Source organism: Nicotiana tomentosiformis, unplaced genomic scaffold (genome assembly GCF_000390325.3).
Source record: "Nicotiana tomentosiformis unplaced genomic scaffold, ASM39032v3 Un00170, whole genome shotgun sequence".
NCBI classification, from domain to species: domain Eukaryota; kingdom Viridiplantae; phylum Streptophyta; class Magnoliopsida; order Solanales; family Solanaceae; genus Nicotiana; species Nicotiana tomentosiformis.
In genome coordinates, this window is record NW_027174729.1 from 348 (window position 1) to 11,100 (window position 10,753).

Genomic DNA, 10,753 nt, shown 5'->3' on the forward strand with positions numbered 1-10,753 from the left:
TTTGCAGAATATGCAAGCCTAGAGCCAGAGCTATTCTAGATATTATTTTTATTTTTAATCCGTCTTGATTTTCATAGGTTTTTTCATCTATTGCAAATTCTTCTTTGTTCATTTTAATCTAAATGCTCTGATACCATTTTGTTGGCCCCTTGCTTTACAGAGATAGTTATGAACTGACTAAATGACTAGATTCTCCCGGAACGCTAGCTAAGCTAATCGTCTTAGTTCCCTTCAATTAAATCAATAAGCTTTTTGATTGATTCAGGGCGCCGCCCCCCTTCTTAGAATTAGAACCCATTGAGGGGGGCCTCGGCCCGGGAAGGGGAGAGTGGCCGAGTGGTCAAAAGCGGCAGACTGTAAATCTGTTGAAGTTTTTCTACGTAGGTTCGAATCCTGCCTCTCCCACTTGTTTGTTGTAGACTTCAGAGAAGGCAATATTGTGTTGATGATGGTGGTTATGCCACTTAGGTTTCAAGGATGAAAGGTTGGAACATGGGCAATCATTTCCTGGAGATGGTAATGGTAATTTTTCTGTTGGCAGGCAGAATAGGAACATGAAATTTATGGATGCTACCTCTGCTGCTCAAGCAGCGGCTGAGTTTGCAGAATATTCAAGCCTAGCTGCCAGAGCTGTTGTAGAACTTTCAAGGCAATATTGTGTTGATGATGGTGGTTCATGCCACTTAGGTTTCAAGGATGAAAGGTTTGAACATGGGTAATCAATTTCCTAGAGATGTTAATGGTAATTTTTCTGTTGGCACGCAGAATTGGAACATGAAATTTAAGAATGCTACCTCTGCTGCTCAAGCAGCGACTGAGTTTGCAGAACATGCGAGCTTAGCTGCCAGAGCTGTTGTAGAACTTTCAAGGCAATATTGAGTTGATGATGGTGGTTCATGCAACTTAGGTTTCAAGGATGAAAGGTTGGAACATGGGCAATCATTTCCTGGAGATGGTAATGGTGATTTTTCTGTTGGCAGGCAGAATTGGAACAATGAAATTTAAAAATGCTACCTCTGCTGCTCAAGCAGCGGGTGAGTTTGCAGAACATGCAAGCCTAGCTGCCAGAGCTGTTGTAGAACTTTCAAGGCAATATTTTGTTGATAATGGTGGTTCATGCCACTTAGGTTTCAAGGATGAAAGGTTGGAACATGGGCAATCATTTCCTAGAGATGGTAATGGTAATTTTTCTGTTGGCAGGCAGAATTAGAACATGAAATTTAAGGATGCTAACTCGGCTGCTCAAGAAGCGGCTGAGTTTACAGAACACGAAAGCCTCGCTACTAGAGCTGTTTTAGAACTTTAAAGGCAATATTGTGTTGATGATGGTGGTTCATGCCACTTAGGTTTCAAGGATGAAAGGTTGGAACATGGGCAATCATTTCCTGTAGATGGTAATGGTAATTTTTCTGTTGGCAGGCGACATTGGAACATGAAATTTAAGGATGCTAACTCGGCTGCTCAAGAAGCGGCTGAGTTTACAGAACATGAAAGCCTCGCTACTAGAGCTGTTGTAAAACTTTAAAGGCAATATTGTGTTGATGATGGTGGTTCATGCCACTTAGGATTCAAGGATGAAAGGTTGGAACATGGGCAATCATTTCCTGGAGATGGTAATGGTAATTTTTCTGTTGGCAGGCAACATTGGAATATGAAATTTATGGATGCTACCTCTGCTGCTCAAGCAGCAGCTGAGTTTGCAGAATATTCAAGCCTAGCTGCCAGAGCTGTTGTAGAACTTTCAAGGCAATATTGTATTGATGATGGTGGTTCATGCCACTTAGGATTCAAGGATGAAAGGTTGGAACATGGGCAATCATTTCCTGGAGATGGTAATGGTAATTTTTCTGTTGGCAGGCAACATTTGAATATGAAATTTATGGATGCTACCTCTGCTGCTCAAGCAGCAGCTGAGTTTGCAGAATATTCAAGCCTAGCTGCCAGAGCTGTTGTAGAACTTTCAAGGCAATATTGTATTGATGATGGTGGTTCATGCCACTTAGGTTTCAAGGATGAAAGGTTGGAACATGGGCAATCATTTCCTAGAGATGGTAATGGTAATTTTTCTGTTGGCAGGCAGAATTAGAACATGAAATTTAAGGATGCTAACTCTGCTGCTCAAGAGGCGGCTGAGTTTACAGAACATGCAAGCCTAGCTGCCAGAGCTGTTGTAGAACTTTCAAGGCAATATTGTGTTGATGATGGTGGTTCATGCCACTTAGGTTTCAAGGATGAAAGGTTAAAACATGGGCAATCATTTCCTGGAGATGGTAATGGTAATTTTTCTGTTGGCAGGCAGAATTGGAACATGAAATTTATGGATGCTACCTCTGCTGCTCAAGCAGCGGCTGAGTTTGCAGAATATGCAAGCCTCACTGCCAGAGCTGTTGTAGAACTTTAAAGGCAATATTGTGTTGATGATGGTGGTTCATGCCACTTAGGTTTCAAGGATGAAAGGTTGGAACATGGGCAATCATTTCTTGGAGATGGTAATTGTAATTTTTCTGTTGGCAGGCAGAATTGGAACATGAAATTTGTGGATGCTACCTCTGCTGCTCAAGCAGCGGCTGAGTTTGCAGAATATTCAAGCCTAGCTGCCAGAGCTGTTGCAGAACTTTCAAGGCAATATTGTGTTGATGATGGTGGTTCATGCCACTTAGGTTTCAAGGATGAAAGGTTGGAACATGAGCAATAATTTCCTGGAGATGGTAATGGTAATTTTTCTGTTGGCAGGCAGAATTGGAACATGAAATTTATGGATGCTACCTCTGCTGCTCAAGCAGCGGCTGAGTTTGCAGAACATGCAAGCCTCGCTGCCAGAACTGTTGTAGAACTTTAAAGGCAATATTGTGTTGATGATGGTGGTTCATGCCACTTAGGTTTCAAGGATGAAAGGTTGGAACATGGGCAATCATTTCCTGGAGATGGTAATGGTAATTTTTCTGTTGGCAGGCAACATTGGAATATGAAATTTATGGATGCTATCTCTGTTGCTCAAGCAGCAGCTGAGTTTGCAGAATATTCAAGCCTAGCTGCCAGAGCTGTTGTAGAACTTTCAAGGCAATATTGTATTGATGATGGTGGTTCATGCCACTTAGGTTTCAAGGATGAAAGATTTGAACATGGGTAATCATTTCCTAGAGATGTTAATGGTAATTTTTCTGTTGGCAGGCAGAATTGGAACATGAAATTTAAGAATGATACCTCTGCTGCTCAAGCAGCGACTGAGTTTGCAGAACATGCGAGCTTAGCTGCCAGAGCTGTTGTAGAACTTTCAAGGCAATATTGAGTTGATGATGGTGGTTCATGCCACTTAGGTTTCAAGGATGAAAGGTTTGAACATGGGCAATCATTTCCTAGAGACGGTAATGGTAATTTTTCTGTTGGCAGGCAGAATTGGAACATGAAATTTAAAAATGCTACCTCTGCTGCTCAAGCAGCGGGTGAGTTTGCAGAACATGCAAGCCTACCTGCCAGAGCTGTTGTAGAACTTTCAAGGCAATATTTTGTGGATAATGGTGGTTCATGCCACTTAGGTTTCAAGGATGAAAGGTTGGAACATGGGCAATTATTTCATTGAGATGGTAATGGTAATTTTTCTGTTGGCAGGCAGAATTAGAACATGAAATTTAAGGATGCTAACTCTGCTGCTCAAGAAGCGGCTGAGTTTACAGAACATGCAAGCCTCGCTACCAGAGCTGTTGTAGAACTTTAAAGGCAATATTGTGTTGATGATGGTGGTTCATGCCACTTAGGTTTCAAGGATGAAAGGTTAAAACATGGGCAATCATTTCCTGGAGATGGTAATGGTAATTTTTCTGTTGGCAGGCAGAATTGGAACATGAAATTTATGGATGCTACCTCTGCTGCTCAAGCAGCGGCTGAGTTTGCAGAATATGCAAGCCTCACTGCCAGAGCTGTTGTAGAACTTTAAAGGCAATATTGTGTTGATGATGGTGGTTCATGCCACTTAGGTTTCAAGGATGAAAGGTTGGAACATGGGCAATCATTTCTTGGAGATGGTAATTGTAATTTTTCTGTTGGCAGGCAGAATTGGAACATGAAATTTGTGGATGCTACCTCTGCTGCTCAAGCAGCGGCTGAGTTTGCAGAATATTCAAGCCTAGCTGCCAGAGCTGTTGCAGAACTTTCAAGGCAATATTGTGTTGATGATGGTGGTTCATGCCACTTAGGTTTCAAGGATGAAAGGTTGGAACATGAGCAATAATTTCCTGGAGATGGTAATGGTAATTTTTCTGTTGGCAGGCAGAATTGGAACATGAAATTTATGGATGCTACCTCTGCTGCTCAAGCAGCGGCTGAGTTTGCAGAACATGCAAGCCTCGCTGCCAGAACTGTTGTAGAACTTTAAAGGCAATATTGTGTTGATGATGGTGGTTCATGCCACTTAGGTTTCAAGGATGAAAGGTTGGAACATGGGCAATCATTTCCTGGAGATGGTAATGGTAATTTTTCTGTTGGCAGGCAACATTGGAATATGAAATTTATGGATGCTATCTCTGTTGCTCAAGCAGCAGCTGAGTTTGCAGAATATTCAAGCCTAGCTGCCAGAGCTGTTGTAGAACTTTCAAGGCAATATTGTATTGATGATGGTGGTTCATGCCACTTAGGTTTCAAGGATGAAAGATTTGAACATGGGTAATCATTTCCTAGAGATGTTAATGGTAATTTTTCTGTTGGCAGGCAGAATTGGAACATGAAATTTAAGAATGATACCTCTGCTGCTCAAGCAGCGACTGAGTTTGCAGAACATGCGAGCTTAGCTGCCAGAGCTGTTGTAGAACTTTCAAGGCAATATTGAGTTGATGATGGTGGTTCATGCCACTTAGGTTTCAAGGATGAAAGGTTTGAACATGGGCAATCATTTCCTAGAGACGGTAATGGTAATTTTTCTGTTGGCAGGCAGAATTGGAACATGAAATTTAAAAATGCTACCTCTGCTGCTCAAGCAGCGGGTGAGTTTGCAGAACATGCAAGCCTACCTGCCAGAGCTGTTGTAGAACTTTCAAGGCAATATTTTGTGGATAATGGTGGTTCATGCCACTTAGGTTTCAAGGATGAAAGGTTGGAACATGGGCAATTATTTCATTGAGATGGTAATGGTAATTTTTCTGTTGGCAGGCAGAATTAGAACATGAAATTTAAGGATGCTAACTCTGCTGCTCAAGAAGCGGCTGAGTTTACAGAACATGCAAGCCTCGCTACCAGAGCTGTTGTAGAACTTTAAAGGCAATATTGTGTTGATGATGGTGGTTCATGCCACTTAGGTTTCAAGGATGAAAGGTTAAAACATGGGCAATCATTTCCTGGAGATGGTAATGGTAATTTTTCTGTTGGCAGGCAGAATTGGAACATGAAATTTATGGATGCTACCTCTGCTGCTCAAGCAGCGGCTGAGTTTGCAGAATATGCAAGCCTCAGCTGCCAGAGCTGTTGTAGAACTTTAAAGGCAATATTGTGTTGATGATGGTGGTTCATGCCACTTAGGTTTCAAGGATGAAAGGTTGGAACATGGGCAATCATTTCTTGGAGATGGTAATTGTAATTTTTCTGTTGGCAGGCAGAATTGGAACATGAAATTTGTGGATGCTACCTCTGCTGCTCAAGCAGCGACTGAGTTTGCAGAATATTCAAGCCTAGCTGCCAGAGCTGTTGTAGAACTTTCAAGGCAATATTGTGTTGATGATGGTGGTTCATGCCACTTAGGTTTCAAGGATGAAAGGTTGGAACATGAGCAATCATTTCCTGGAGATGGTAATGGTAATTTTTCTGTTGGCAGGCAGAATTGGAACATGAAATTTATGGATGCTACCTCTGCTGCTCAAGCAGCGGCTGAGTTTGCAGAACATGCAAGCCTCGCTGCCAGAACTGTTGTAGAACTTTAAAGGCAATATTGTGTTGATGATGGTGGTTCATGCCACTTAGGTTTCAAGGATGAAAGGTTGGAACATGGGCAATCATTTCCTGGAGATGGTAATGGTAATTTTTCTGGTTGCAGGCAACATTGGAATATGAAATTTATGGATGCTACCTCTGCTGCTCAAGCAGCAGCTGAGTTTGCAGAATATTCAAGCCTAGCCGCCAGAGCTGTTGTAGAACTTTCAAGGCAATATTGTATTGATGATGGTGGTTCATGCCACTTAGGTTTCAAGGATGAAAGGTTTGAACATGGGTAGTCATTTCCTAGAGATGTTAATGGTAATTTTTCTGTTGGCAGGCAGAATTGGAACATGAAATTTAAGAATGATACCTCTGCTGCTTAAGCAGCGACTGAGTTTGCAGAACATGCGAGCTTAGCTGCCAGAGCTGTTGTAGAACTTTCAAGGCAATATTGAGTTGATGATGGTGGTTCATGCCACTTAGGTTTCAAGGATGAAAGGTTTGAACATGGGCAATCATTTCCTAGAGACGGTAATGGTAATTTTTCTGTTGGCAGGCAGAATTGGAACATGAAATTTAAAAATGCTACCTCTGCTGCTCAAGCAGCGGGTGAGTTTGCAGAACATGCAAGCCTAGCTGCCAGAGCTGTTGTAGAACTTTCAAGGCAATATTTTGTGGATAATGGTGGTTCATGCCACTTAGGTTTCAAGGATGAAAGGTTGGAACATGGGCAATCATTTCATAGAGATGGTAATGGTAATTTTTCTGTTGGCAGGCAGAACTAAAACATGAAATTTAAGGATGCTAACTCTGCTGCTCAAGAAGCGGCTGAGTTTACAGAACATGCAAGCCTCGCTACCAGAGCTATTGTAGAACTTTAAAGGCAATATTGTGTTGATGATGGTGGTTCATGCCACTTAGGTTTCAAGGATGAAAGGTTGGAACATGGGCAATCATTTCCTGGAGATGGTAATGGTAATTTTTCTGTTGGCAGGCAGAATTGGAACATGAAATTTATGGATGCTACCTCTGCTGCTCAAGCAGCGGCTGAGTTTGCAGAATATTCAAGCCTAGCTGCCAGAGCTGTTGTAGAACTTTCAAGGCAATATTGTGTTGATGATGGTAGTTCATGCCACTTAGGTTTCAAGGATGAAAGGTTAAAACATGGGCAGTCATTTCCTGGAGATGGTAATGGTAATTTTTCTGTTGGCAGGCAGAATTGGAACATGAAATTTATGGATGATACCTCTGCTGCTCAAGGAGCGGCTGAGTTTGCAGAATATTCAAGCCTAGCTGCCAGAGCTGTTGTAGAACTTTCAAGGCAATATTGTGTTGATGATGGTGGTTCATGCCACTTAGGTTTCAAGGATAAAAGGTTAAAACATGGGCAATCATTTCCTGGAGATGGTAATGGTAATTTTTCTGTTGGCAGGCAGAACTGGAACATGAAATTTATGGATGCTACCTCTGCTGCTCAAGCAGCGGCTGAGTTTGCAGAATATGCAAGCCTCACTGCCAGAGCTGTTGTAGAACTTTAAAGGCAATATTGTGTTGATGATGGTGGTTCATGCCACTTAGGTTTCAAGGATGAAAGGTTGGAACATGGGCAATCATTTCTTGGAGATGGTAATGGTAATTTTTCTGTTGGCAGGCAGAAATGGAACATGAAATTTATGGATGCAACCTCTGCTGCTCAAGCAGCGGCTGAGTTTGCAGAACATGCAAGCCTCGCTGCCAGAGCTATTGTAGAACTTTAAAGGCAATATTGTGTTGATGATGGTGGTTCATGCCACTTAGGTTTCAAGGATGAAAGGTTGGAACATGGGCAATCATTTCCTGGAGATGGTAATGGTAATTTTTCTGTTGGCAGGCAAAATTGGAACATGAAATTTAAGAATGCTACCTCTGCTGCTCAAGCAGCGGCTGAGTTTGCAGAACATGCAAGCCTGGCTGCCAGAGCTGTTGTAGAACTTTAAAGCCAATATTGTGTTGATGATGGTGGTTCATGCCACTTAGGTTTCAAGGATGAAAGGTTGGAACATGGGCAATCATTTCCTGGAGATGGTAATGGTAATTTTTCTGTTGGCAGGCAGAATTAGAACATGAAATTTAAGGATGCTACCTCTACTGCTCAAGCAGCGGCTGAGTTTGCAGAATATGCAAGCCTAGATGCCAGAGCTGTTATAGAACTTTCAAGGCAATATTGTGTTGATGATGGTGGTTCATGCCACTTAGGTTTCAAGGATGAAAGGTTCGAACATGGGCAATCATTTCCTAGAGATGGTAATGGTAATTTTTCTTTTGGCAGGCAGAATTGGAACATGAAATTTATGGATGCTACCTCTGCTGCTCAAGCAGCGGCTGAGTTTGCAGAATATTCAAGCCTAGCTGCCAAAGTTGTTGTAGAACTTTCAAGGCAATATTGTGTTGATGATGGTTGTTCATGCCACTTAGGTTTCAAGGATGAAAGGTTAAAACATGGGCAATCATTTCCTGGAGATGGTAATGGTAATTTTTCTGTTGGCAGGCAGAACTGGAACATGAAATTTATGGATGCTACCTCTGCTGCTCAAGCAGCGGCTGAGTTTGCCAGAATATGCAAGCCTCACTGCCAGAGCTGTTGTAGAACTTTAAAGGCAATATTGTGTTGATGATGGTGGTTCATGCCACTTAGGTTTCAAGGATGAAAGGTTGGAACATGGGCAATCATTTCCTGGAGATGGTAATGGTAATTTTTCTGTTGGCAGGCAGAAATGGAACATGAAATTTATGGATGCAACCTCTGCTGCTCAAGCAGCGGCTGAGTTTGCAGAACATGCAAGCCTCGCTGCCAGAGCTATTGTAGAACTTTAAAGGCAATATTGTGTTGATGATGGTGGTTCATGCCACTTAGGTTTCAAGGATGAAAGGTTGGAACATGGGCAATCATTTCCTGGAGATGGTAATGGTAATTTTTCTGTTGGCAGGCAAAATTGGAACATGAAATTTAAGAATGCTACCTCTGCTGCTCAAGCAGCGGCTGAGTTTGCAGAACATGCAAGCCTGGCTGCCAGAGCTGTTGTAGAACTTTAAAGCCAATATTGTGTTGATGATGGTGGTTCATGCCACTTAGGTTTCAAGGATGAAAGGTTGGAACATGGGCAATCATTTCCTGGAGATGGTAATGGTAATTTTTCTGTTGGCAGGCAGAATTAGAACATGAAATTTAAGGATGCAACCTCTGCTGCTCAAGCAGCGGCTGAGTTTGCAGAACATGCAAGCCTCGCTGCCAGAGCTATTGTAGAACTTTAAAGGCAATATTGTGTTGATGATGGTGGTTCATGCCACTTAGGTTTCAAGGATGAAAGGTTGGAACATGGGCAATCATTTCCTGGAGATGGTAATGGTAATTTTTCTGTTGGCAGGCAAAATTGGAACATGAAATTTAAGAATGCTACCTCTGCTGCTCAAGCAGCGGCTGAGTTTGCAGAATATTCAAGCCTAGCTGCCAGAGCTGTTGTAGAACTTTCAAGGCAATATTGTGTTGATGATGGTGGTTCATGCCACTTAGGTTTCAAGGATGAAAGGTTGGAACATGGGCAATCATTTCCTGGAGATGGTAATGGTAATTTTTCTGTTGGCAGGCAAAATTGGAACATGAAATTTAAGAATGCTACCTCTGCTGCTCAAGCAGCGGCTGAGTTTGCAGAACATGCAAGCCTAGCTGCCAGAGTTGTTGTAGAACTTTCAAGGCAATATTGTGTTGATGATGGTTGTTCATGCCACTTAGGTTTCAAGGATGAAAGGTTAAAACATGGGCAATCATTTCCTGGAGATGGTAATGGTAATTTTTCTGTTGGCAGGCAGAACTGGAACATGAAATTTATGGATGCTACCTCTGCTGCTCAAGCAGCGGCTGAGTTTGCCGAACATGCAAGCCTCGCTACCAGAGCTGTTGTAGAACTTTAAAGGCAATATTGTGTTGATGATGGTGGTTCATGCCACTTAGGTTTCAAGGATGAAAGGTTGGAACATGGGCAATCATTTCCTGAAGATGGTAATGGTAATTTTTCTGTTGGCAGGCAGAAATGGAACATGAAATTTATGGATGCAACCTCTGCTGCTCAAGCAGCGGCTGAGTTTGCAGAACATGCAAGCCTCGCTGCCAGAGCTATTGTAGAACTTTAAAGGCAATATTGTGTTGATGATGGTGGTTCATGCCACTTAGGTTTCAAGGATGAAAGGTTGGAACATGGGCAATCATTTCCTGGAGATGGTAATGGTAATTTTTCTGTTGGCAGGCAAAATTGGAACATGAAATTTAAGAATGCTACCTCTGCTGCTCAAGCAGCGGCTGAGTTTGCAGAATATGCAAGCCTGGCTGCCAGAGCTGTTGTAGAACTTTAAAGCCAATATTGTGTTGATGATGGTGGTTCATGCCACTTAGGTTTCAAGGATGAAAGGTTGGAACATGGGCAATCATTTCCTGGAGATGGTAATGGTAATTTTTCTGTTGGCAGGCAGAAATGGAACATGAAATTTATGGATGCTACCTCTGCTGCTCAAGCAGCGGCTGAGTTTGCAGAACATGCAAGCCTCGCTGCCAGAGCTGTTGTAGAACTTTAAAGGCAATATTGTGTTGATGATGGTGGTTCATGCCACTTAGGTTTCAAGGATGAAAGGTTGGAACATGGGCAATCATTTCCTGGAGATGGTAATGGTAATTTTTCTGTTGGCAGGCAAAATTGGAACATGAAATTTAAGAATGCTACCTCTGCTGCTCAAGCAGCGGCTGAGTTTGCAGAATATTCAAGCCTAGCTGCCAGAGCTGTTGTAGAACTTTAAAGCCAATATTGTGTTGATGATGGTGGTT

General features: G+C 42.3%; 1 non-coding gene across 1 annotated transcript; it reads left to right on the forward strand.

Annotated features, from left to right (window-relative positions):
• Positions 1–322: 322 nt before the first annotated feature.
• Positions 323–405, forward strand: TRNAY-GUA (transfer RNA tyrosine (anticodon GUA)). Its single transcript has one exon. It is a non-coding gene; the product is annotated as a tRNA-Tyr (tRNA).
• Positions 406–10,753: the final 10,348 nt, after the last annotated feature.